Source organism: Strix aluco, chromosome 28, assembly GCF_031877795.1.
Source record: "Strix aluco isolate bStrAlu1 chromosome 28, bStrAlu1.hap1, whole genome shotgun sequence".
In the NCBI taxonomy this organism is placed as follows: domain Eukaryota; kingdom Metazoa; phylum Chordata; class Aves; order Strigiformes; family Strigidae; genus Strix; species Strix aluco.
This window is the reverse complement of record NC_133958.1, coordinates 673,400-701,375: the sequence shown is the minus strand read 5'-3', so window position 1 is coordinate 701,375 and position 27,976 is coordinate 673,400.

The following is a 27,976-nucleotide window of genomic DNA, read 5'->3' as shown; positions in this document are numbered from 1 at the left end:
AACAGCAAATCTGGGGCTCTGTGCTTCCTTTCGTTCTGAACAACTGTTACTGTTTTCTGCACAAAAGCGATTCTGCGAAGCAATGTGAACACTTCTGCTTCCCAGGCACAGAGAAGGTGCTAGCAGGGAATTCTCTGCCTGCCTTTCCCCAGTGCTCTGCAAGCTCTCCAGGACAACATAGAATCTGGGGCTCTGTGCTTTCTTTCGTTCTGAACAAGTGTTAGTGTTTTCTGCACAAAAGTGATTCTGCGAAGCAATGTGAACACTTCTGCTTCCCAGGCACAGAGAAGGTGCTAGCAGGGAATTCTCTGCCTGCCTTTCCCCAGTGCTCTGCAAGCTCTCCAGGACAACATAGAATCTGGGGCTCTGTGCTTTCTTTCCTTCTGAACAAGTGTTACTGTTTTCTGCACAAAAGCGATTCTGCGAAGCAATGTGAACACTTCTGCTTCCCAGGCACAGAGAAGGTGCTAGCAGGGAATTCTCTGCCTGCCTTTCCCCAGTGCTCTGCAAGCTCTCCAGGACAACAGCAAATCTGGGGCTCTGTGCTTTCTTTCGTTCTGAACAAGTGTTACTGTTTTCTGCACAAAAGCGATTCTGCGAAGCAATGTGAACAGACACAGAGAAGGTGCTAGCAGGGAATTCTCTGCCTGCCTTTCCCCAGTGCTCTGCAAGCTCTCCAGAACAACAGCAAATCTGGAGATCTGTGCTTTCTTTCCTTCTGAACAAGTGTTACTGTTTTCTGCACAAAAGCGATTCTGCGAAGCAATGTGAACAGGCACAGAGAAGGTGCTAGCAGGGAATTCTCTGCCTGCCTTTCCCCAGTGCTCTGCAAGCTCTCCAGGACAACAGCAAATCTGGGGCTCTGTGCTTTCTTTTGTTCTGAACAACTGTTACTGTTTTCTGCACAAAAGCGATTCTGCGAAGCAATGTGAACACTTCTGCTTCCCAGGCACAGAGAAGGTGCTAGCAGGGAATTCTCTGCCTGCCTTTCCCCAGTGCTCTGCAAGCTCTCCAGGACAACATAAAATCTGGGGCTCTGTGCATACTTTCCTTCTGAACAAGTGTTACTGTTTTCTGCACAAAAGCGATTCTGCGAAGCAATGTGAAGAGGCACAGAGAAGGTGCTAGCAGGGAATTCTCTGCCTGCCTTTCCCCAGTGCTCTGCAAGCTCTCCAGGACAACATAGAATCTGGGGCTCTGTGCTTTCTTTCGTTCTGAACAAGTGTTAGTGTTTTCTGCACAAAAGCGATTCTGCGAAGCAATGTGAACACTTCTGCTTCCCAGGCACAGAGAAGGTGCTAGCAGGGAATTCTCTGCCTGCCTTTCCCCAGTGCTCTGCAAGCTCTCCAGGACAACAGCAAATCTGGGGCTCTGTGCTTTCTTTCGTTCTGAACAAGTGTTAGTGTTTTCTGCACAAAAGCGATTCTGCGAAGCAATGTGAACACTTCTGCTTCCCAGGCACAGAGAAGGTGCTAGCAGGGAATTCTCTGCCTGCCTTTCCCCAGTGCTCTGCAAGCTCTCCAGGACAACATAAAATCTGGGGCTCTGTGCTTCAATTCGTTCTGAACAAGTGTTAGTGTTTTCTGCACAAAAGCGATTCTGCGAAGCAATGTGAACACTTCTGCTTCCCAGGCACAGAGAAGTTTCTAGCAGGGAATTCTCTGCCTGCCTTTCCCCAGTGCTCTGCAAGCTCTCCAGGACAACATAAAATCTGGGGCTCTGTGCTTTCTTTCCTTCTGAACAAGTGTTACTGTTTTCTGCACAAAAGCGATTCTGCGAAGCAATGTGAACAGGCACAGAGAAGGTGCTATCAGGGAATTCTCTGCCTGCCTTTCCCCAGTGCTCTGCAAGCTCTCCAGGACAACATAGAATCTGGGGCTCTGTGCTTTCTTTCGTTCTGAACAAGTGTTAGTGTTTTCTGCACAAAAGCGATTCTGCGAAGCAATGTGAACACTTCTGCTTCCCAGGCACAGAGAAGGTGCTAGCAAGGAATTCTCTGCCTGCCTTTCCCCAGTGCTCTGCAAGCTCTCCAGGACAACATAAAATCTGGGGCTCTGTGCTTCCTTTCGTTCTGAACAAGTGTTAGTGTTTTCTGCACAAAAGCGATTCTGCGAAGCAATGTGAACACTTCTGCTTCCCAGGCACAGAGAAGGTACTAGCAGGGAATTCTCTGCCTGCCTTTCCCCAGCACTCTGCAAGCTCTCCAGGGCAACATAAAATCTGGGGCTCTGTGCTTCCTTTTGTTCTGAACAAGTGTTAGTGTTTTCTGCACAAAAGCGATTCTGCGAAGCAATGTGAACAGGCACAGAGAAGGTGCTAGCAGGGAATTCTCTGCCTGCCTTTCCCCAGTGCTCTGCAAGCTCTCCAGGACAACATAGAATCTGGGGCTCTGTGCTTTCTTTCGTTCTGAACAAGTGTTACTGTTTTCTGCACAAAAGCGATTCTGCGAAGCAATGTGAACATTTCTGCTGCCCAGGCACAGAGAAGGTGCTAGCAGGGAATTCTCTGCCTGCCTTTCCCCAGTGCTCTGCAAGCTCTCCAGGACAACATAAAATCTGGGGCTCTGTGCTTTCTTTCGTTCTGAACAAGTGTCACTGTTTTCTGCACTAAAGCGATTCTGCGAAGCAATTCGAACAGGCACAGAAAAGGTGCTAGCAGGGAATTCTCTGTCTGCCTTTCCCCAGTGCACTGCAAGCTCTCCAGTAAAACATAGAATCTGGGGCTCTGTGCTTTCTTTCATTCTGAACAAGTGTTACTGTTTTCTGCATAAAAGCGATTCTGCGAAGCAATGTGAACACTTCTGCTTCCCAGGCACAGAGAAGGTGCTAGCAGGGAATTCTCTGCCTGCCTTTCCCCAGTGCACTGCAAGCTCTCCAGGACAACATAGAATCTGGGGCTCTGTGCTTTCTTTCGTTCTGAACAAGTGTTACTGTTTTCTGCACAAAAGCGATTCTGCGAAGCAATGTGAACACTTCTGCTTCCCAGGCACAGAGAAGGTGCTAGCAGGGAATTCTCTGCCTGCCTTTCCCCAGTGCTCTGCAAGCTCTCCAGGACAACATAAAATCTGGGGCTCTGTGCTTTCTTTCCTTCTGAACAAGTGTTACTGTTTTCTGCACAAAAGCGATTCCGCGAAGCAATGTGAACATTTCTGCTTCCCAGGCATAGAGAAGGTGCTAGCAGGGAATTCTCTGCCTGCCTTTCCCCAGTGCTCTGCAAGCTCTCCAGGACAACAGCAAATCTGGGGCTCTGTGCTTTCTTTTGTTCTGAACAACTGTTACTGTTTTCTGCACAAAAGCGATTCTGCGAAGCAATGTGAACACTTCTGCTTCCCAGGCACAGAGAAGGTGCTAGCAGGGAATTCTCTGCCTGCCTTTCCCCAGTGCTCTGCAAGCTCTCCAGGACAACAGCAAATCTGGGGCTCTGTGCTTTCTTTTGTTCTGAACAACTGTTACTGTTTTCTGCACAAAGGCGATTCTGCGAAGCAATGTGAACACTTCTGCTTCCCAGGCACAGAGAAGGTGCTAGCAGGGAATTCTCTTCCTGCCTTTCCCCAGTGCTCTGCAAGCTCTCCAGGACAACATAGAATCTGGGCCTCTGTGCTTTCTTTCGTTCTGAACAAGTGTTAGTGTTTTCTGCACAAAAGCGATTCTGCGAAGCAATGTGAACAGGCACAGAGAAGGTGCTAGCAGGGAATTCTCTGCCTGCCTTTCCCCAGTGCTCTGCAAGCTCTCCAGCACAACAGCAAATCTGGGGCTCTGTGCTTTCTTTCGTTCTGAACAAGTGTTAGTGTTTTCTGCACAAAAGCGATTCTGCGAAGCAATGTGAACACTTCTGCTTCCCAGGCACAGAGAAGGTGCTAGCAGGGAATTCTCTGCCTGCCTTTCCCCAGTGCTCTGCAAGATCTCCAGGACAACATAAAATCTGGGGCTCTGTGCTTTCTTTCCTTCTGAACAAGTGTTACTGTTTTCTGCACAAAAGCGATTCCGCGAAGCAATGTGAACATTTCTGCTTCCCAGGCATAGAGAAGGTGCTATCAGGGAATTCTCTGCCTGCCTTTCCCCAGTGCTCTGCAAGCTCTCCAGGACAACATAGAATCTGGGGCTCTGTGCTTTCTTTCCTTCTGAACAAGTGTTAGTGTTTTCTGCACAAAAGCGATTCTGCGAAGCAATGTGAACACTTCTGCTTCCCAGGCACAGAGAAGGTGCTAGCAGGGAATTCTCTGCCTGCCTTTCCCCAGTGCTCTGCAAGCTCTCCAGGACAACATAAAATCTGGGCCTCTGTGCTTTCTTTCGTTCTGAACAAGTGTTAGTGTTTTCTGCACAAAAGCGATTCTGCGAAGCAATGTGAACAGGCACAGAGAAGGTGCTAGCAGGGAATTCTCTGCCTGCCTTTCCCCAGTGCTCTGCAAGCTCTCGAGGACAACATAAAATCTGGGGCTCTGTGCTTTCTTTCGTTCTGAACAAGTGTTAGTGTTTTCTGCACAAAAGCGATTCTGCGACGCAATGTGAACACTTCTGCTTCCCAGGCACAGAGAAGGTGCTAGCAGGGAATTCTCTGCCTGCCTTTCCCCAGTACTCTGCAAGCTCTCCAGGACAACAGCAAATCTGGGGCTCTGTGCTTTCTTTCCTTCTGAACAAGTGTTACTGATTTCTGCACAAAAGCGATTCTGCGAAGCAATGTGAACACTTCTGCTTCCCAGGCACAGAGAAGGTGCTAGCAGGGAATTCTCTGCCTGCCTTTCCCCAGTGCTCTGCAAGCTCTCCAGGACAACATAAAATCTGGGGCTCTGTGCTTTCTTTCCTTCTGAACAAGTGTTAGTGTTTTCTGCACAAAAGCGATTCTGCGAAGCAATGTGAACACTTCTGCTTCCCAGGCACAGAGAAGGTGCTAGCAGGGAATTCTCTGCCTGCCTTTCCCCAGTGCTCTGCAAGCTCTCCAGGACAACAGCAAATCTGGGGCTCTGTGCTTTCTTTTGTTCTGAACAACTGTTACTGTTTTCTGCACAAAAGCGATTCTGCGAAGCAATGTGAACACTTCTGCTTCCCAGGCACAGAGAAGGTGCTAGCAGGGAATTCTCTGCCTGCCTTTCCCCAGTGCTCTGCAAGCTCTCCAGGACAACACAGAATCTGGGCCTCTGTGCTTTCTTTCGTTCTGAACAAGTGTTACTGTTTTCTGCACAAAAGCGATTCTGCGAAGCAATGTGAACAGGCACAGAGAAGGTGCTAGCAGGGAATTCTCTGCCTGCCTTTCCCCAGTGCTCTGCAAGCTCTCCAGGACAACAGCAAATCTGGGGCTCTGTGCTTTCTTTCGTTCTGAACAAGTGTTAGTGTTTTCTGCACAAAAGCGATTCTGCGAAGCAATGTGAACAGGCACAGAGAAGGTGCTAGCAGGGAATTCTCTGCTTGCCTTTCCCCAGTGCTCTGCAAGCTCTCCAAGACAACATAAAATCTGGGGCTCTGTGCTTTCTTTCCTTCTGAACAAGTGTTAGTGTTTTCTGCACAAAAGCGATTCTTGCGAAGCAATGTGAACACTTCTGCTTCCCAGGCACAGAGAAGGTGCTATCAGGGAATTCTCTGCCTGCCTTTCCCCAGTGCTCTGCAAGCTCTCCAGGACAACATAGAATCTAGGGCTCTGTGCTTTCTTTCGTTCTGAACAAGTGTTACTGTTTTCTGCACAAAAGCGATTCTGCGAAGCAATGTGAACAGGCACAGAGAAGGTGCTATCAGGGAATTCTCTGCCTGCCTTTCCCCAGTGCTCTGCAAGCTCTCCAGGACAACAGCAAATCTGGGGCTCTGTGCTTTCTTTCCTTCTGAACAACTGTTACTGTTTTCTGCACAAAAGCGATTCTTGCGAAGCAATGTGAACACTTCTGCTTCCCAGGCACAGAGAAGGTGCTAGCAAGGAATTCTCTGCCTGCCTTTCCCCAGTGCTCTGCAAGCTCTCCAGGACAACATAAAATCTGGGGCTCTGTGCTTTCTTTCCTTCTGAACAAGTGTTACTGTTTTCTGCACAAAAGCGATTCCGCGAAGCAATGTGAACACCTCTGCTTCCCAGGCACAGAGAAGTTTCTAGCAGGGAATTCTCTGCCTGCCTTTCCCCAGTGCTCTGCAAGCTCTCCAGGACAACATAAAATCTGGGGCTCTGTGCTTTCTTTCCTTCTGAACAAGTGTTACTGTTTTCTGCACAAAAGCGATTCTGCGAAGCAATGTGAACAGGCACAGAGAAGGTCCTATCAGGAAATTCTCTGCCTGCCTTTCCCCAGTGCTCTGCAAGCTCTCCAGGACAACATAAAATCTGGGGCTCTGTGCTTTCTTTCCTTCTGAACAACTGTTACTGTTTTCTGCACAAAAGCGATTCTTGCGAAGCAATGTGAACACTTCTGCTTCCCAGGCACAGAGAAGGTGCTATCAGGGAATTCTCTGCCTGCCTTTCCCCAGTGCTCTGCAAGCTCTCCAGGACAACATAGAATCTGGGGCTCTGTGCTTTCTTTTCTTCTGAAGAAGTGTTAGTGTTTTCTGCACAAAAGCGATTCTTGCGAAGCAATGTGAACACTTCTGCTTCCCAGGCACAGAGAAGGTGCTAGCAAGGAATTCTCTGCCTGCCTTTCCCCAGTGCTCTGCAAGCTCTCCAGGACAACATAAAATCTGGGGCTCTGTGCTTTCTTTCCTTATGAACAAGTGTTACTGTTTTCTGCACAAAAGCGATTCCGCGAAGCAATGTGAACACTTCTGCTTCCCAGGCACAGAGAAGTTGCTAGCAGGGAATTCTCTGCCTGCCTTTCCCCAGTGCTCTGCAAGCTCTCCAGGACAACATAAAATCTGGGCCTCTGTGCTTTCTTTCGTTCTGAACAAGTGTTACTGTTTTCTGCACAAAAGCGATTCTGCGAAGCAATGTGAACAGGCACAGAGAAGGTGCTAGCAGGGAATTCTCTGCTTGCCTTTCCCCAGTGCTCTGCAAGCTCTCCAGGACAACATAAAATCTGGGGCTATGTGCTTTCTTTTCTTCTGAACAAGTGTTAGTGTTTTCTGCACAAAAGCGATTCTTGCGAAGCAATGTGAACACTTCTGCTTCCCAGGCACAGAGAAGGTGCTAGCAGGGAAATCTCTGCCTGCCTTTCCCCAGTGCTCTGCAAGCTCTCCAGGACAACATAGAATCTGGGGCTCTGTGCTTTCTTTCGTTCTGAACAAGTGTTACTGTTTTCTGCACAAAAGCGATTCTGCGAAGCAATGTGAACAGGCACAGAGAAGGTGCTAGCAGGGAATTCTCTGCCTGCCTTTCCCCAGTGCTCTGCAAGCTCTCCAGGACAACATAAAATCTGGGGCTCTGTGCTTTCTTTCCTTCTGAACAAGTGTTACTGTTTTCTGCACAAAAGCGATTCTTGCGAAGCAATGTGAACACTTCTGCTTCCCAGGCACAGAGAAGGTGCTAGCAGGGAATTCTCTGCCTGCCTTTCCCCAGTGCTCTGCAAGCTCTCCAGGACAACAGCAAATCTGGGGCTCTGTGCTTTCTTTCGTTCTGAACAAGTGTTAGTGTTTTCTGCACAAAAGCGATTCTGCGAAGCAATGTGAACAGGCACAGAGAAGGTGCTAGCAAGGAATTCTCTGCCTGCCTTTCCCCAGTGCTCTGCAAGCTCTCCAGGACAACATAAAATCTGGGGCTCTGTGCTTTCTTTCCTTCTGAACAAGTGTTACTGTTTTCTGCACAAAAGCGATTCTGCGAAGCAATGTGAACACTTCTGCTTCCCAGGCACAGAGAAGGTGCTAGCAAGGAATTCTCTGCCTGCCTTTCCCCAGTGCTCTGCAAGCTCTCCAGGACAACATAAAATCTGGGGCTCTGTGCTTTCTTTCCTTCTGAACAAGTGTTACTGTTTTCTGCACAAAAGCGATTCTGCGAAGCAATGTGAACACTTCTGCTTCCCAGGCACAGAGAAGGTGCTAGCAGGGAATTCTCTGCCTGCCTTTCCCCAGTGCTCTGCAAGCTCTCCAGGACAACAGCAAATCTGGGGCTCTGTGCTTTCTTTCCTTCTGAACAAGTGTTACTGTTTTCTGCACAAAAGCGATTCTGCGAAGCAATGTGAACAGGCACAGAGAAGGTGCTAGCAGGGAATTCTCTGCCTGCCTTTCCCCAGTGCTCTGCAAGCTCTCCAGGACAACATAGAATCTGGGGCTCTGTGCTTTCTTTCGTTCTGAACAAGTGTTAGTGTTTTCTGCACAAAAGCGATTCTGCGAAGCAATGTGAACACTTCTGCTTCCCAGGCACAGAGAAGGTGCTAGCAGGGAATTCTCTGCCTGCCTTTCCCCAGTGCTCTGCAAGCTCTCCAGGACAACATAAAATCTGGGCCTCTGTGCTTTCTTTCGTTCTGAACAAGTGTTAGTGTTTTCTGCACAAAAGCGATTCTGCGAAGCAATGTGAACAGGCACAGAGAAGGTGCTAGCAGGGAATTCTCTGCCTGCCTTTCCCCAGTGCTCTGCAAGCTCTCGAGGACAACATAAAATCTGGGGCTCTGTGCTTTCTTTCGTTCTGAACAAGTGTTAGTGTTTTCTGCACAAAAGCGATTCTGCGACGCAATGTGAACACTTCTGCTTCCCAGGCACAGAGAAGGTGCTAGCAGGGAATTCTCTGCCTGCCTTTCCCCAGTACTCTGCAAGCTCTCCAGGACAACAGCAAATCTGGGGCTCTGTGCTTTCTTTCCTTCTGAACAAGTGTTACTGATTTCTGCACAAAAGCGATTCTGCGAAGCAATGTGAACACTTCTGCTTCCCAGGCACAGAGAAGGTGCTAGCAGGGAATTCTCTGCCTGCCTTTCCCCAGTGCTCTGCAAGCTCTCCAGGACAACATAAAATCTGGGGCTCTGTGCTTTCTTTCGTTCTGAACAAGTGTTAGTGTTTTCTGCACAAAAGCGATTCTGCGAAGCAATGTGAACACTTCTGCTTCCCAGGCACAGAGAAGGTGCTAGCAGGGAATTCTCTGCCTGCCTTTCCCCAGTGCTCTGCAAGCTCTCCAGGACAACAGCAAATCTGGGGCTCTGTGCTTTCTTTTGTTCTGAACAACTGTTACTGTTTTCTGCACAAAAGCGATTCTGCGAAGCAATGTGAACACTTCTGCTTCCCAGGCACAGAGAAGGTGCTAGCAGGGAATTCTCTGCCTGCCTTTCCCCAGTGCTCTGCAAGCTCTCCAGGACAACACAGAATCTGGGCCTCTGTGCTTTCTTTCGTTCTGAACAAGTGTTACTGTTTTCTGCACAAAAGCGATTCTGCGAAGCAATGTGAACAGGCACAGAGAAGGTGCTAGCAGGGAATTCTCTGCCTGCCTTTCCCCAGTGCTCTGCAAGCTCTCCAGGACAACAGCAAATCTGGGGCTCTGTGCTTTCTTTCGTTCTGAACAAGTGTTAGTGTTTTCTGCACAAAAGCGATTCTGCGAAGCAATGTGAACAGGCACAGAGAAGGTGCTAGCAGGGAATTCTCTGCTTGCCTTTCCCCAGTGCTCTGCAAGCTCTCCAAGACAACATAAAATCTGGGGCTCTGTGCTTTCTTTCCTTCTGAACAAGTGTTAGTGTTTTCTGCACAAAAGCGATTCTTGCGAAGCAATGTGAACACTTCTGCTTCCCAGGCACAGAGAAGGTGCTATCAGGGAATTCTCTGCCTGCCTTTCCCCAGTGCTCTGCAAGCTCTCCAGGACAACATAGAATCTAGGGCTCTGTGCTTTCTTTCGTTCTGAACAAGTGTTACTGTTTTCTGCACAAAAGCGATTCTGCGAAGCAATGTGAACAGGCACAGAGAAGGTGCTATCAGGGAATTCTCTGCCTGCCTTTCCCCAGTGCTCTGCAAGCTCTCCAGGACAACAGCAAATCTGGGGCTCTGTGCTTTCTTTCCTTCTGAACAACTGTTACTGTTTTCTGCACAAAAGCGATTCTTGCGAAGCAATGTGAACACTTCTGCTTCCCAGGCACAGAGAAGGTGCTAGCAAGGAATTCTCTGCCTGCCTTTCCCCAGTGCTCTGCAAGCTCTCCAGGACAACATAAAATCTGGGGCTCTGTGCTTTCTTTCCTTCTGAACAAGTGTTACTGTTTTCTGCACAAAAGCGATTCCGCGAAGCAATGTGAACACTTCTGCTTCCCAGGCACAGAGAAGTTTCTAGCAGGGAATTCTCTGCCTGCCTTTCCCCAGTGCTCTGCAAGCTCTCCAGGACAACATAAAATCTGGGGCTCTGTGCTTTCTTTCCTTCTGAACAAGTGTTACTGTTTTCTGCACAAAAGCGATTCTGCGAAGCAATGTGAACAGGCACAGAGAAGGTCCTATCAGGAAATTCTCTGCCTGCCTTTCCCCAGTGCTCTGCAAGCTCTCCAGGACAACATAAAATCTGGGGCTCTGTGCTTTCTTTCCTTCTGAACAACTGTTACTGTTTTCTGCACAAAAGCGATTCTTGCGAAGCAATGTGAACACTTCTGCTTCCCAGGCACAGAGAAGGTGCTATCAGGGAATTCTCTGCCTGCCTTTCCCCAGTGCTCTGCAAGCTCTCCAGGACAACATAGAATCTGGGGCTCTGTGCTTTCTTTTCTTCTGAAGAAGTGTTAGTGTTTTCTGCACAAAAGCGATTCTTGCGAAGCAATGTGAACACTTCTGCTTCCCAGGCACAGAGAAGGTGCTAGCAAGGAATTCTCTGCCTGCCTTTCCCCAGTGCTCTGCAAGCTCTCCAGGACAACATAAAATCTGGGGCTCTGTGCTTTCTTTCCTTCTGAACAAGTGTTACTGTATTCTGCACAAAAGCGATTCCGCGAAGCAATGTGAACACTTCTGCTTCCCAGGCACAGAGAAGTTGCTAGCAGGGAATTCTCTGCCTGCCTTTCCCCAGTGCTCTGCAAGCTCTCCAGGACAACATAAAATCTGGGCCTCTGTGCTTTCTTTCGTTCTGAACAAGTGTTACTGTTTTCTGCACAAAAGCGATTCTGCGAAGCAATGTGAACAGGCACAGAGAAGGTGCTAGCAGGGAATTCTCTGCTTGCCTTTCCCCAGTGCTCTGCAAGCTCTCCAGGACAACATAAAATCTGGGGCTATGTGCTTTCTTTTCTTCTGAACAAGTGTTAGTGTTTTCTGCACAAAAGCGATTCTTGCGAAGCAATGTGAACACTTCTGCTTCCCAGGCACAGAGAAGGTGCTAGCAGGGAAATCTCTGCCTGCCTTTCCCCAGTGCTCTGCAAGCTCTCCAGGACAACATAGAATCTGGGGCTCTGTGCTTTCTTTCGTTCTGAACAAGTGTTACTGTTTTCTGCACAAAAGCGATTCTGCGAAGCAATGTGAACAGGCACAGAGAAGGTGCTATCAGGGAATTCTCTGCCTGCCTTTCCCCAGTGCTCTGCAAGCTCTCCAGGACAACATAAAATCTGGGGCTCTGTGCTTTCTTTCCTTCTGAACAAGTGTTAGTGTTTTCTGCACAAAAGCGATTCTGCGAAGCAATGTGAACACTTCTGCTTCCCAGGCACAGAGAAGGTGCTAGCAGGGAATTCTCTGCCTGCCTTTCCCCAGTGCTCTGCAAGCTCTCCAGGACAACATAAAATCTGGGCCTCTGTGCTTTCTTTCGTTCTGAACAAGTGTTAGTGTTTTCTGCACAAAAGCGATTCTGCGAAGCAATGTGAACAGGCACAGAGAAGGTGCTAGCAGGGAATTCTCTGCCTGCCTTTCCCCAGTGCTCTGCAAGCTCTCGAGGACAACATAAAATCTGGGGCTCTGTGCTTTCTTTCGTTCTGAACAAGTGTTAGTGTTTTCTGCACAAAAGCGATTCTGCGACGCAATGTGAACACTTCTGCTTCCCAGGCACAGAGAAGGTGCTAGCAGGGAATTCTCTGCCTGCCTTTCCCCAGTACTCTGCAAGCTCTCCAGGACAACAGCAAATCTGGGGCTCTGTGCTTTCTTTCCTTCTGAACAAGTGTTACTGATTTCTGCACAAAAGCGATTCTGCGAAGCAATGTGAACACTTCTGCTTCCCAGGCACAGAGAAGGTGCTAGCAGGGAATTCTCTGCCTGCCTTTCCCCAGTGCTCTGCAAGCTCTCCAGGACAACATAAAATCTGGGGCTCTGTGCTTTCTTTCGTTCTGAACAAGTGTTAGTGTTTTCTGCACAAAAGCGATTCTGCGAAGCAATGTGAACACTTCTGCTTCCCAGGCACAGAGAAGGTGCTAGCAGGGAATTCTCTGCCTGCCTTTCCCCAGTGCTCTGCAAGCTCTCCAGGACAACAGCAAATCTGGGGCTCTGTGCTTTCTTTTGTTCTGAACAACTGTTACTGTTTTCTGCACAAAAGCGATTCTGCGAAGCAATGTGAACACTTCTGCTTCCCAGGCACAGAGAAGGTGCTAGCAGGGAATTCTCTGCCTGCCTTTCCCCAGTGCTCTGCAAGCTCTCCAGGACAACATAAAATCTGGGCCTCTGTGCTTTCTTTCGTTCTGAACAAGTGTTAGTGTTTTCTGCACAAAAGCGATTCTGCGAAGCAATGTGAACAGGCACAGAGAAGGTGCTAGCAGGGAATTCTCTGCCTGCCTTTCCCCAGTGCTCTGCAAGCTCTCGAGGACAACATAAAATCTGGGGCTCTGTGCTTTCTTTCGTTCTGAACAAGTGTTAGTGTTTTCTGCACAAAAGCGATTCTGCGACGCAATGTGAACACTTCTGCTTCCCAGGCACAGAGAAGGTGCTAGCAGGGAATTCTCTGCCTGCCTTTCCCCAGTACTCTGCAAGCTCTCCAGGACAACAGCAAATCTGGGGCTCTGTGCTTTCTTTCCTTCTGAACAAGTGTTACTGATTTCTGCACAAAAGCGATTCTGCGAAGCAATGTGAACACTTCTGCTTCCCAGGCACAGAGAAGGTGCTAGCAGGGAATTCTCTGCCTGCCTTTCCCCAGTGCTCTGCAAGCTCTCCAGGACAACATAAAATCTGGGGCTCTGTGCTTTCTTTCGTTCTGAACAAGTGTTAGTGTTTTCTGCACAAAAGCGATTCTGCGAAGCAATGTGAACACTTCTGCTTCCCAGGCACAGAGAAGGTGCTAGCAGGGAATTCTCTGCCTGCCTTTCCCCAGTGCTCTGCAAGCTCTCCAGGACAACAGCAAATCTGGGGCTCTGTGCTTTCTTTTGTTCTGAACAACTGTTACTGTTTTCTGCACAAAAGCGATTCTGCGAAGCAATGTGAACACTTCTGCTTCCCAGGCACAGAGAAGGTGCTAGCAGGGAATTCTCTGCCTGCCTTTCCCCAGTGCTCTGCAAGCTCTCCAGGACAACACAGAATCTGGGCCTCTGTGCTTTCTTTCGTTCTGAACAAGTGTTACTGTTTTCTGCACAAAAGCGATTCTGCGAAGCAATGTGAACAGGCACAGAGAAGGTGCTAGCAGGGAATTCTCTGCCTGCCTTTCCCCAGTGCTCTGCAAGCTCTCCAGGACAACAGCAAATCTGGGGCTCTGTGCTTTCTTTCGTTCTGAACAAGTGTTAGTGTTTTCTGCACAAAAGCGATTCTGCGAAGCAATGTGAACAGGCACAGAGAAGGTGCTAGCAGGGAATTCTCTGCTTGCCTTTCCCCAGTGCTCTGCAAGCTCTCCAAGACAACATAAAATCTGGGGCTCTGTGCTTTCTTTCCTTCTGAACAAGTGTTAGTGTTTTCTGCACAAAAGCGATTCTTGCGAAGCAATGTGAACACTTCTGCTTCCCAGGCACAGAGAAGGTGCTATCAGGGAATTCTCTGCCTGCCTTTCCCCAGTGCTCTGCAAGCTCTCCAGGACAACATAGAATCTAGGGCTCTGTGCTTTCTTTCGTTCTGAACAAGTGTTACTGTTTTCTGCACAAAAGCGATTCTGCGAAGCAATGTGAACAGGCACAGAGAAGGTGCTATCAGGGAATTCTCTGCCTGCCTTTCCCCAGTGCTCTGCAAGCTCTCCAGGACAACAGCAAATCTGGGGCTCTGTGCTTTCTTTCCTTCTGAACAACTGTTACTGTTTTCTGCACAAAAGCGATTCTTGCGAAGCAATGTGAACACTTCTGCTTCCCAGGCACAGAGAAGGTGCTAGCAAGGAATTCTCTGCCTGCCTTTCCCCAGTGCTCTGCAAGCTCTCCAGGACAACATAAAATCTGGGGCTCTGTGCTTTCTTTCCTTCTGAACAAGTGTTACTGTTTTCTGCACAAAAGCGATTCCGCGAAGCAATGTGAACACTTCTGCTTCCCAGGCACAGAGAAGTTTCTAGCAGGGAATTCTCTGCCTGCCTTTCCCCAGTGCTCTGCAAGCTCTCCAGGACAACATAAAATCTGGGGCTCTGTGCTTTCTTTCCTTCTGAACAAGTGTTACTGTTTTCTGCACAAAAGCGATTCTGCGAAGCAATGTGAACAGGCACAGAGAAGGTCCTATCAGGAAATTCTCTGCCTGCCTTTCCCCAGTGCTCTGCAAGCTCTCCAGGACAACATAAAATCTGGGGCTCTGTGCTTTCTTTCCTTCTGAACAACTGTTACTGTTTTCTGCACAAAAGCGATTCTTGCGAAGCAATGTGAACACTTCTGCTTCCCAGGCACAGAGAAGGTGCTATCAGGGAATTCTCTGCCTGCCTTTCCCCAGTGCTCTGCAAGCTCTCCAGGACAACAGCAAATCTGGGGCTCTGTGCTTTCTTTCCTTCTGAACAACTGTTACTGTTTTCTGCACAAAAGCGATTCTTGCGAAGCAATGTGAACACTTCTGCTTCCCAGGCACAGAGAAGGTGCTAGCAAGGAATTCTCTGCCTGCCTTTCCCCAGTGCTCTGCAAGCTCTCCAGGACAACATAAAATCTGGGGCTCTGTGCTTTCTTTCCTTCTGAACAAGTGTTACTGTTTTCTGCACAAAAGCGATTCCGCGAAGCAATGTGAACACTTCTGCTTCCCAGGCACAGAGAAGTTGCTAGCAGGGAATTCTCTGCCTGCCTTTCCCCAGTGCTCTGCAAGCTCTCCAGGACAACATAAAATCTGGGCCTCTGTGCTTTCTTTCGTTCTGAACAAGTGTTACTGTTTTCTGCACAAAAGCGATTCTGCGAAGCAATGTGAACAGGCACAGAGAAGGTGCTAGCAGGGAATTCTCTGCTTGCCTTTCCCCAGTGCTCTGCAAGCTCTCCAGGACAACATAAAATCTGGGGCTATGTGCTTTCTTTTCTTCTGAACAAGTGTTAGTGTTTTCTGCACAAAAGCGATTCTTGCGAAGCAATGTGAACACTTCTGCTTCCCAGGCACAGAGAAGGTGCTAGCAGGGAAATCTCTGCCTGCCTTTCCCCAGTGCTCTGCAAGCTCTCCAGGACAACATAGAATCTGGGGCTCTGTGCTTTCTTTCGTTCTGAACAAGTGTTACTGTTTTCTGCACAAAAGCGATTCTGCGAAGCAATGTGAACAGGCACAGAGAAGGTGCTATCAGGGAATTCTCTGCCTGCCTTTCCCCAGTGCTCTGCAAGCTCTCCAGGACAACATAAAATCTGGGGCTCTGTGCTTTCTTTCCTTCTGAACAAGTGTTACTGTTTTCTGCACAAAAGCGATTCTTGCGAAGCAATGTGAACACTTCTGCTTCCCAGGCACAGAGAAGGTGCTAGCAGGGAATTCTCTGCCTGCCTTTCCCCAGTGCTCTGCAAGCTCTCCAGGACAACAGCAAATCTGGGGCTCTGTGCTTTCTTTCGTTCTGAACAAGTGTTAGTGTTTTCTGCACAAAAGCGATTCTGCGAAGCAATGTGAACAGGCACAGAGAAGGTGCTAGCAAGGAATTCTCTGCCTGCCTTTCCCCAGTGCTCTGCAAGCTCTCCAGGACAACATAAAATCTGGGGCTCTGTGCTTTCTTTCCTTCTGAACAAGTGTTACTGTTTTCTGCACAAAAGCGATTCTGCGAAGCAATGTGAACACTTCTGCTTCCCAGGCACAGAGAAGGTGCTAGCAAGGAATTCTCTGCCTGCCTTTCCCCAGTGCTCTGCAAGCTCTCCAGGACAACATAAAATCTGGGGCTCTGTGCTTTCTTTCCTTCTGAACAAGTGTTACTGTTTTCTGCACAAAAGCGATTCTTGCGAAGCAATGTGAACACTTCTGCTTCCCAGGCACAGAGAAGGTGCTAGCAGGGAATTCTCTGCCTGCCTTTCCCCAGTGCTCTGCAAGCTCTCCAGGACAACAGCAAATCTGGGGCTCTGTGCTTTCTTTCCTTCTGAACAAGTGTTACTGTTTTCTGCACAAAAGCGATTCTGCGAAGCAATGTGAACAGGCACAGAGAAGGTGCTAGCAGGGAATTCTCTGCCTGCCTTTCCCCAGTGCTCTGCAAGCTCTCCAGGACAACATAGAATCTGGGGCTCTGTGCTTTCTTTCCTTCTGAACAAGTGTTACTGTTTTCTGCACAAAAGCGATTCTGCGAAGCAATGTGAACACTTCTGCTTCCCAGGCACAGAGAAGGTGCTAGCAAGGAATTCTCTGCCTGCCATTCCCCAGTGCTCTGCAAGCTCTCCAGGACAACATAAAATCTGGGGCTCTGTGCTTTCTTTCCTTCTGAACAACTGTTACTGTTTTCTGCACAAAAGCGATTCTTGCGAAGCAATGTGAACACTTCTGCTTCCCAGGCACAGAGAAGGTGCTAGCAGGGAATTCTCTGCCTGCCTTTCCCCAGTGCTCTGCAAGCTCTCCAGGACAACATAGAATCTGGGCCTCTGTGCTTTCTTTCGTTCTGAACAAGTGTTACTGTTTTCCGCACAAAAGCGATTCTGCGAAGCAATGTGAACACTTGTGCTTCCCAGGCACAGAGAAGGTGCTAGCAGGGAATTCTCTGCCTGCCTTTCCCCAGTGCTCTGCAAGCTCTCCAGCACAACAGCAAATCTGGGGCTCTGTGCTTTCTTTCGTTCTGAACAAGTGTTAGTGTTTTCTGCACAAAAGCGATTCTGCGAAGCAATGTGAACACTTCTGCTTCCCAGGCACAGAGAAGGTGCTAGCAGGGAATTCTCTGCCTGCCTTTCCCCAGTGCTCTGCAAGCTCTCCAGGACAACATAAAATCTGGGGCTCTGTGCTTTCTTTCCTTCTGAACAAGTGTTACTGTTTTCTGCACAAAAGCGATTCCGCGAAGCAATGTGAACATTTCTGCTTCCCAGGCACAGAGAAGGTGCTAGCAGGGTATTCTCTGCCTGCCTTTCCGCAGTGCTCTGCAAGCTCTCCAGGACAACATAGAATCTGGGGCTCTGTGCTTTCTTTTGTTCTGAACAAGTGTTACTGTTTTCTGCACAAAAGCGATTCTGCGAAGCAATGTGAACACTTCTGCTTCCCAGGCACAGAGAAGGTGCTAGCAGGGAATTCTCTGCCTGCCTTTCCCCAGTGCTCTGCAAGCTCTCCAGGACAACAGCAAATCTGGGGCTCTGTGCTTTCTTTTGTTCTGAACAACTGTTACTGTTTTCTGCACAAAAGCGATTCTGCGAAGCAATGTGAACACTTCTGCTTCCCAGGCACAGAGAAGGTGCTAGCAGGGAATTCTCTGCCTGCCTTTCCCCAGTGCTCTGCAAGCTCTCCAGGACAACATAAAATCTGGGCCTCTGTGCTTTCTTTCGTTCTGAACAAGTGTTAGTGTTTTCTGCACAAAAGCGATTCTGCGAAGCAATGTGAACAGGCACAGAGAAGGTGCTAGCAGGGAATTCTCTGCCTGCCTTTCCCCAGTGCTCTGCAAGCTCTCCAGGACAACATAAAATCTGGGGCTCTGTGCTTTCTTTCGTTCTGAACAAGTGTTAGTGTTTTCTGCACAAAAGCGATTCTGCGAAGCAATGTGAACAGGCACAGAGAAGGTGCTAGCAGGGAATTCTCTGCCTGCCTTTCCCCAGTGCTCTGCAAGCTCTCCAGGACAACATAAAATCTGGGGCTCTGTGCTTTCTTTCGTTCTGAACAAGTGTTACTGTTTTCTGCACAAAAGCGATTCTGCGAAGCAATGTGAACAGGCACAGAGAAGGTGCTAGCAGGGAATTCTCTGCCTGCCTTTCCCCAGTGCTCTGCAAGCTCTCCAGGACAACACAGAATCTGGGGCTCTGTGCTTTCTTTCCTTCTGAACAAGTGTTACTGTTTTCTGCACAAAAGCGATTCTGCGAAGCAATGTGAACACTTCTGCTTCCCAGGCACAGAGAAGGTGCTAGCAGGGAATTCTCTGCCTGCCTTTCCCCAGTACTCTGCAAGCTCTCCAGGACAACAGCAAATCTGGGGCTCTGTGCTTTCTTTCCTTCTGAACAAGTGTTACTGATTTCTGCACAAAAGCGATTCTGCGAAGCAATGTGAACACTTCTGCTTCCCAGGCACAGAGAAGGTGCTAGCAGGGAATTCTCTGCCTGCCTTTCCCCAGTGCTCTGCAAGCTCTCCAGGACAACACAGAATCTGGGCCTCTGTGCTTTCTTTCGTTCTGAACAAGTGTTAGTGTTTTCTGCACAAAAGCGATTCTGCGAAGCAATGTGAACAGGCACAGAGAAGGTGCTAGCAGGGAATTCTCTGCCTGCCTTTCCCCAGTGCTCTGCAAGCTCTCCAGGACAACATAAAATCTGGGGCTCTGTGCTTTCTTTCGTTCTGAACAAGTGTTAGTGTTTTCTGCACAAAAGCGATTCTGCGACGCAATGTGAACACTTCTGCTTCCCAGGCACAGAGAAGGTGCTAGCAGGGAATTCTCTGCCTGCCTTTCCCCAGTACTCTGCAAGCTCTCCAGGACAACAGCAAATCTGGGGCTCTGTGCTTTCTTTCGTTCTGAACAAGTGTTACTGATTTCTGCACAAAAGCGATTCTGCGAAGCAATGTGAACACTTCTGCTTCCCAGGCACAGAGAAGGTGCTAGCAGGGAATTCTCTGCCTGCCTTTCCCCAGTGCTCTGCAAGCTCTCCAGGACAACATAAAATCTGGGGCTCTGTGCTTTCTTTCGTTCTGAACAAGTGTTAGTGTTTTCTGCACAAAAGCGATTCTGCGAAGCAATGTGAACACTTCTGCTTCCCAGGCACAGAGAAGGTGCTAGCAGGGAATTCTCTGCCTGCCTTTCCCCAGTGCTCTGCAAGCTCTCCAGGACAACAGCAAATCTGGGGCTCTGTGCTTTCTTTTGTTCTGAACAACTGTTACTGTTTTCTGCACAAAAGCGATTCTGCGAAGCAATGTGAACACTTCTGCTTCCCAGGCACAGAGAAGGTGCTAGCAGGGAATTCTCTGCCTGCCTTTCCCCAGTGCTCTGCAAGCTCTCCAGGACAACACAGAATCTGGGCCTCTGTGCTTTCTTTCGTTCTGAACAAGTGTTACTGTTTTCTGCACAAAAGCGATTCTGCGAAGCAATGTGAACAGGCACAGAGAAGGTGCTAGCAGGGAATTCTCTGCCTGCCTTTCCCCAGTGCTCTGCAAGCTCTCCAGGACAACAGCAAATCTGGGGCTCTGTGCTTTCTTTCGTTCTGAACAAGTGTTAGTGTTTTCTGCACAAAAGCGATTCTGCGAAGCAATGTGAACAGGCACAGAGAAGGTGCTAGCAGGGAATTCTCTGCTTGCCTTTCCCCAGTGCTCTGCAAGCTCTCCAAGACAACATAAAATCTGGGGCTCTGTGCTTTCTTTCCTTCTGAACAAGTGTTAGTGTTTTCTGCACAAAAGCGATTCTTGCGAAGCAATGTGAACACTTCTGCTTCCCAGGCACAGAGAAGGTGCTAGCAAGGAATTCTCTGCCTGCCTTTCCCCAGTGCTCTGCAAGCTCTCCAGGACAACAGCAAATCTGGGGCTCTGTGCTTTCTTTCCTTCTGAACAAGTGTTACTGTTTTCTGCACAAAAGCGATTCCGCGAAGCAATGTGAACACTTCTGCTTCCCAGGCACAGAGAAGTTTCTAGCAGGGAATTCTCTGCCTGCCTTTCCCCAGTGCTCTGCAAGCTCTCCAGGACAACATAAAATCTGGGGCTCTGTGCTTTCTTTCCTTCTGAACAAGTGTTACTGTTTTCTGCACAAAAGCGATTCTGCGAAGCAATGTGAACAGGCACAGAGAAGGTGCTATCAGGAAATTCTCTGCCTGCCTTTCCCCAGTGCTCTGCAAGCTCTCCAGGACAACATAAAATCTGGGGCTCTGTGCTTTCTTTCCTTCTGAACAACTGTTACTGTTTTCTGCACAAAAGCGATTCTTGCGAAGCAATGTGAACACTTCTGCTTCCCAGGCACAGAGAAGGTGCTATCAGGGAATTCTCTGCCTGCCTTTCCCCAGTGCTCTGCAAGCTCTCCAGGACAACATAGAATCTGGGGCTCTGTGCTTTCTTTTCTTCTGAAGAAGTGTTAGTGTTTTCTGCACAAAAGCGATTCTTGCGAAGCAATGTGAACACTTCTGCTTCCCAGGCACAGAGAAGGTGCTAGCAAGGAATTCTCTGCCTGCCTTTCCCCAGTGCTCTGCAAGCTCTCCAGGACAACATAAAATCTGGGGCTCTGTGCTTTCTTTCCTTCTGAACAAGTGTTACTGTTTTCTGCACAAAAGCGATTCCGCGAAGCAATGTGAACACTTCTGCTTCCCAGGCACAGAGAAGTTGCTAGCAGGGAATTCTCTGCCTGCCTTTCCCCAGTGCTCTGCAAGCTCTCCAGGACAACATAAAATCTGGGCCTCTGTGCTTTCTTTCGTTCTGAACAAGTGTTACTGTTTTCTGCACAAAAGCGATTCTGCGAAGCAATGTGAACAGGCACAGAGAAGGTGCTATCAGGGAATTCTCTGCTTGCCTTTCCCCAGTGCCCTGCAAGCTCTCCAGGACAACATAAAATCTGGGGCTATGTGCTTTCTTTTCTTCTGAACAAGTGTTAGTGTTTTCTGCACAAAAGCGATTCTTGCGAAGCAATGTGAACACTTCTGCTTCCCAGGCACAGAGAAGGTGCTAGCAGGGAAATCTCTGCCTGCCTTTCCCCAGTGCTCTGCAAGCTCTCCAGGACAACATAGAATCTGGGGCTCTGTGCTTTCTTTCGTTCTGAACAAGTGTTACTGTTTTCTGCACAAAAGCGATTCTGCGAAGCAATGTGAACAGGCACAGAGAAGGTGCTATCAGGGAATTCTCTGCCTGCCTTTCCCCAGTGCTCTGCAAGCTCTCCAGGACAACAGAAAATCTGGGGCTCTGTGCTTTCTTTCGTTCTGAACAAGTGTTACTGTTTTCTGCACAAAAGCGATTCTGCGAAGCAATGTGAACACTTCTGCTTCCCAGGCACAGAGAAGGTGCTAGCAAGGAATTCTCTGCCTGCCTTTCCCCAGTGCTCTGCAAGCTCTCCAGGACAACAGCAAATCTGGGGCTCTGTGCTTTCTTTCGTTCTGAACAAGTGTTAGTGTTTTCTGCACAAAAGCGATTCTGCGAAGCAATGTGAACAGGCACAGAGAAGGTGCTAGCAAGGAATTCTCTGCCTGCCTTTCCCCAGTGCTCTGCAAGCTCTCCAGGACAACATAAAATCTGGGGCTCTGTGCTTTCTTTCCTTCTGAACAAGTGTTACTGTTTTCTGCACAAAAGCGATTCTGCGAAGCAATGTGAACACTTCTGCTTCCCAGGCACAGAGAAGGTGCTAGCAAGGAATTCTCTGCCTGCCTTTCCCCAGTGCTCTGCAAGCTCTCCAGGACAACATAAAATCTGGGGCTCTGTGCTTTCTTTCCTTCTGAACAAGTGTTACTGTTTTCTGCACAAAAGCGATTCTTGCGAAGCAATGTGAACACTTCTGCTTCCCAGGCACAGAGAAGGTGCTAGCAGGGAATTCTCTGCCTGCCTTTCCCCAGTGCTCTGCAAGCTCTCCAGGACAACATAGAATCTGGGGCTCTGTGCTTTCTTTCGTTCTGAACAAGTGTTAGTGTTTTCTGCACAAAAGCGATTCTGCGAAGCAATGTGAACAGGCACAGAGAAGGTGCTAGCAGGGAATTCTCTGCCTGCCTTTCCCCAGTGCTCTGCAAGCTCTCCAGCACAACAGCAAATCTGGGGCTCTGTGCTTTCTTTCGTTCTGAACAAGTGTTAGTGTTTTCTGCACAAAAGCGATTCTGCGAAGCAATGTGAACACTTCTGCTTCCCAGGCACAGAGAAGGTGCTAGCAGGGAATTCTCTGCCTGCCTTTCCCCAGTGCTCTGCAAGCTCTCCAGGACAACATAAAATCTGGGGCTCTGTGCTTTCTTTCATTCTGAACAAGTGTTACTGTTTTCTGCACAAGAGCGATTCTTGCGAAGCAATGTGAACACTTCTGCTTCCCAGGCACAGAGAAGGTGCTATCAGGGAATTCTCTGCCTGCCTTTCCCCAGTGCTCTGCAAGCTCTCCAGGACAACATAGAATCTGGGGCTCTGTGCTTTCTTTCGTTCTGAACAAGTGTTAGTGTTTTCTGCACAAAAGCGATTCTGCGAAGCAATGTGAACAGGCACAGAGAAGGTGCTAGCAGGGAATTCTCTGCCTGCCTTTCCCCAGTGCTCTGCAAGCTCTCCAGGACAACATAAAATCTGGGGCTCTGTGCTTTCTTTCGTTCTGAACAAGTGTTAGTGTTTTCTGCACAAAAGCGATTCTGCGAAGCAATGTGAACAGGCACAGAGAAGGTGCTAGCAGGGAATTCTCTGCCTGCCTTTCCCCAGTGCTCTGCAAGCTCTCCAGGACAAAATAAAATCTGGGGCTCTGTGCTTTCTTTCGTTCTGAACAAGTGTTACTGTTTTCTGCACAAAAGCGATTCTGCGAAGCAATGTGAACAGGCACAGAGAAGGTGCTAGCAGGGAATTCTCTGCCTGCCTTTCCCCAGTGCTCTGCAAGCTCTCCAGGACAACACAGAATCTGGGGCTCTGTGCTTTCTTTCCTTCTGAACAAGTGTTACTGTTTTCTGCACAAAAGCGATTCTGCGAAGCAATGTGAACAGGCACAGAGAAGGTGCTATCAGGGAATTCTCTGCTTGCCTTTCCCCAGTGCTCTGCAAGCTCTCCAGGACAACATAAAATCTGGGGCTATGTGCTTTCTTTTCTTCTGAACAAGTGTTAGTGTTTTCTGCACAAAAGCGATTCTTGCGAAGCAATGTGAACACTTCTGCTTCCCAGGCACAGAGAAGGTGCTAGCAGGGAAATCTCTGCCTGCCTTTCCCCAGTGCTCTGCAAGCTCTCCAGGACAACATAGAATCTGGGGCTCTGTGCTTTCTTTCGTTCTGAACAAGTGTTACTGTTTTCTGCACAAAAGCGATTCTGCGAAGCAATGTGAACAGGCACAGAGAAGGTGCTATCAGGGAATTCTCTGCCTGCCTTTCCCCAGTGCTCTGCAAGCTCTCCAGGACAACAGAAAATCTGGGGCTCTGTGCTTTCTTTCGTTCTGAACAAGTGTTACTGTTTTCTGCACAAAAGCGATTCTTGCGAAGCAATGTGAACACTTCTGCTTCCCAGGCACAGAGAAGGTGCTAGCAGGGAATTCTCTGCCTGCCTTTCCCCAGTGCTCTGCAAGCTCTCCAGGACAACAGCAAATCTGGGGCTCTGTGCTTTCTTTCGTTCTGAACAAGTGTTAGTGTTTTCTGCACAAAAGCGATTCTGCGAAGCAATGTGAACAGGCACAGAGAAGGTGCTAGCAAGGAATTCTCTGCCTGCCTTTCCCCAGTGCTCTGCAAGCTCTCCAGGACAACATAAAATCTGGGGCTCTGTGCTTTCTTTCCTTCTGAACAAGTGTTACTGTTTTCTGCACAAAAGCGATTCTGTGAAGCAATGTGAACACTTCTGCTTCCCAGGCACAGAGAAGGTGCTAGCAAGGAATTCTCTGCCTGCCTTTCCCCAGTGCTCTGCAAGCTCTCCAGGACAACATAAAATCTGGGGCTCTGTGCTTTCTTTCCTTCTGAACAAGTGTTACTGTTTTCTGCACAAAAGCGATTCTTGCGAAGCAATGTGAACACTTCTGCTTCCCAGGCACAGAGAAGGTGCTAGCAGGGAATTCTCTGCCTGCCTTTCCCCAGTGCTCTGCAAGCTCTCCAGGACAACATAGAATCTGGGGCTCTGTGCTTTCTTTCGTTCTGAACAAGTGTTAGTGTTTTCTGCACAAAAGCGATTCTGCGAAGCAATGTGAACAGGCACAGAGAAGGTGCTAGCAGGGAATTCTCTGCCTGCCTTTCCCCAGTGCTCTGCAAGCTCTCCAGCACAACAGCAAATCTGGGGCTCTGTGCTTTCTTTCGTTCTGAACAAGTGTTAGTGTTTTCTGCACAAAAGCGATTCTGCGAAGCAATGTGAACACTTCTGCTTCCCAGGCACAGAGAAGGTGCTAGCAGGGAATTCTCTGCCTGCCTTTCCCCAGTGCTCTGCAAGCTCTCCAGGACAACATAAAATCTGGGGCTCTGTGCTTTCTTTCATTCTGAACAAGTGTTACTGTTTTCTGCACAAGAGCGATTCTTGCGAAGCAATGTGAACACTTCTGCTTCCCAGGCACAGAGAAGGTGCTATCAGGGAATTCTCTGCCTGCCTTTCCCCAGTGCTCTGCAAGCTCTCCAGGACAACATAGAATCTGGGGCTCTGTGCTTTCTTTCGTTCTGAACAAGTGTTAGTGTTTTCTGCACAAAAGCGATTCTGCGAAGCAATGTGAACAGGCACAGAGAAGGTGCTAGCAGGGAATTCTCTGCCTGCCTTTCCCCAGTGCTCTGCAAGCTCTCCAGGACAACATAAAATCTGGGGCTCTGTGCTTTCTTTCGTTCTGAACAAGTGTTAGTGTTTTCTGCACAAAAGCGATTCTGCGAAGCAATGTGAACAGGCACAGAGAAGGTGCTAGCAGGGAATTCTCTGCCTGCCTTTCCCCAGTGCTCTGCAAGCTCTCCAGGACAAAATAAAATCTGGGGCTCTGTGCTTTCTTTCGTTCTGAACAAGTGTTACTGTTTTCTGCACAAAAGCGATTCTGCGAAGCAATGTGAACAGGCACAGAGAAGGTGCTAGCAGGGAATTCTCTGCCTGCCTTTCCCCAGTGCTCTGCAAGCTCTCCAGGACAACACAGAATCTGGGGCTCTGTGCTTTCTTTCCTTCTGAACAAGTGTTACTGTTTTCTGCACAAAAGCGATTCTGCGAAGCAATGTGAACAGGCACAGAGAAGGTGCTATCAGGAAATTCTCTGCCTGCCTTTCCCCAGTGCTCTGCAAGCTCTCCAGGACAACATAAAATCTGGGGCTCTGTGCTTTCTTTCCTTCTGAACAACTGTTACTGTTTTCTGCACAAAAGCGATTCTTGCGAAGCAATGTGAACACTTCTGCTTCCCAGGCACAGAGAAGGTGCTATCAGGGAATTCTCTGCCTGCCTTTCCCCAGTGCTCTGCAAGCTCTCCAGGACAACATAGAATCTGGGGCTCTGTGCTTTCTTTTCTTCTGAAGAAGTGTTAGTGTTTTCTGCACAAAAGCGATTCTTGCGAAGCAATGTGAACACTTCTGCTTCCCAGGCACAGAGAAGGTGCTAGCAAGGAATTCTCTGCCTGCCTTTCCCCAGTGCTCTGCAAGCTCTCCAGGACAACATAAAATCTGGGGCTCTGTGCTTTCTTTCCTTCTGAACAAGTGTTACTGTTTTCTGCACAAAAGCGATTCCGCGAAGCAATGTGAACACTTCTGCTTCCCAGGCACAGAGAAGTTGCTAGCAGGGAATTCTCTGCCTGCCTTTCCCCAGTGCTCTGCAAGCTCTCCAGGACAACATAAAATCTGGGCCTCTGTGCTTTCTTTCGTTCTGAACAAGTGTTACTGTTTTCTGCACAAAAGCGATTCTGCGAAGCAATGTGAACAGGCACAGAGAAGGTGCTATCAGGGAATTCTCTGCTTGCCTTTCCCCAGTGCCCTGCAAGCTCTCCAGGACAACATAAAATCTGGGGCTATGTGCTTTCTTTTCTTCTGAACAAGTGTTAGTGTTTTCTGCACAAAAGCGATTCTTGCGAAGCAATGTGAACACTTCTGCTTCCCAGGCACAGAGAAGGTGCTAGCAGGGAAATCTCTGCCTGCCTTTCCCCAGTGCTCTGCAAGCTCTCCAGGACAACATAGAATCTGGGGCTCTGTGCTTTCTTTCGTTCTGAACAAGTGTTACTGTTTTCTGCACAAAAGCGATTCTGCGAAGCAATGTGAACAGGCACAGAGAAGGTGCTATCAGGGAATTCTCTGCCTGCCTTTCCCCAGTGCTCTGCAAGCTCTCCAGGACAACAGAAAATCTGGGGCTCTGTGCTTTCTTTCGTTCTGAACAAGTGTTACTGTTTTCTGCACAAAAGCGATTCTGCGAAGCAATGTGAACACTTCTGCTTCCCAGGCACAGAGAAGGTGCTAGCAAGGAATTCTCTGCCTGCCTTTCCCCAGTGCTCTGCAAGCTCTCCAGGACAACAGCAAATCTGGGGCTCTGTGCTTTCTTTCGTTCTGAACAAGTGTTAGTGTTTTCTGCACAAAAGCGATTCTGCGAAGCAATGTGAACAGGCACAGAGAAGGTGCTAGCAAGGAATTCTCTGCCTGCCTTTCCCCAGTGCTCTGCAAGCTCTCCAGGACAACATAAAATCTGGGGCTCTGTGCTTTCTTTCCTTCTGAACAAGTGTTACTGTTTTCTGCACAAAAGCGATTCTGCGAAGCAATGTGAACACTTCTGCTTCCCAGGCACAGAGAAGGTGCTAGCAAGGAATTCTCTGCCTGCCTTTCCCCAGTGCTCTGCAAGCTCTCCAGGACAACATAAAATCTGGGGCTCTGTGCTTTCTTTCCTTCTGAACAAGTGTTACTGTTTTCTGCACAAAAGCGATTCTTGCGAAGCAATGTGAACACTTCTGCTTCCCAGGCACAGAGAAGGTGCTAGCAGGGAATTCTCTGCCTGCCTTTCCCCAGTGCTCTGCAAGCTCTCCAGGACAACATAGAATCTGGGGCTCTGTGCTTTCTTTCGTTCTGAACAAGTGTTAGTGTTTTCTGCACAAAAGCGATTCTGCGAAGCAATGTGAACAGGCACAGAGAAGGTGCTAGCAGGGAATTCTCTGCCTGCCTTTCCCCAGTGCTCTGCAAGCTCTCCAGCACAACAGCAAATCTGGGGCTCTGTGCTTTCTTTCGTTCTGAACAAGTGTTAGTGTTTTCTGCACAAAAGCGATTCTGCGAAGCAATGTGAACACTTCTGCTTCCCAGGCACAGAGAAGGTGCTAGCAGGGAATTCTCTGCCTGCCTTTCCCCAGTGCTCTGCAAGCTCTCCAGGACAACATAAAATCTGGGGCTCTGTGCTTTCTTTCATTCTGAACAAGTGTTACTGTTTTCTGCACAAGAGCGATTCTTGCGAAGCAATGTGAACACTTCTGCTTCCCAGGCACAGAGAAGGTGCTATCAGGGAATTCTCTGCCTGCCTTTCCCCAGTGCTCTGCAAGCTCTCCAGGACAACATAGAATCTGGGGCTCTGTGCTTTCTTTCGTTCTGAACAAGTGTTAGTGTTTTCTGCACAAAAGCGATTCTGCGAAGCAATGTGAACAGGCACAGAGAAGGTGCTAGCAGGGAATTCTCTGCCTGCCTTTCCCCAGTGCTCTGCAAGCTCTCCAGGACAACATAAAATCTGGGGCTCTGTGCTTTCTTTCGTTCTGAACAAGTGTTAGTGTTTTCTGCACAAAAGCGATTCTGCGAAGCAATGTGAACAGGCACAGAGAAGGTGCTAGCAGGGAATTCTCTGCCTGCCTTTCCCCAGTGCTCTGCAAGCTCTCCAGGACAAAATAAAATCTGGGGCTCTGTGCTTTCTTTCGTTCTGAACAAGTGTTACTGTTTTCTGCACAAAAGCGATTCTGCGAAGCAATGTGAACAGGCACAGAGAAGGTGCTAGCAGGGAATTCTCTGCCTGCCTTTCCCCAGTGCTCTGCAAGCTCTCCAGGACAACACAGAATCTGGGGCTCTGTGCTTTCTTTCCTTCTGAACAAGTGTTACTGTTTTCTGCACAAAAGCGATTCTGCGAAGCAATGTGAACAGGCACAGAGAAGGTGCTATCAGGGAATTCTCTGCTTGCCTTTCGCCAGTGCTCTGCAAGCTCTCCAGGACAACATAAAATCTGGGGCTATGTGCTTTCTTTTCTTCTGAACAAGTGTTAGT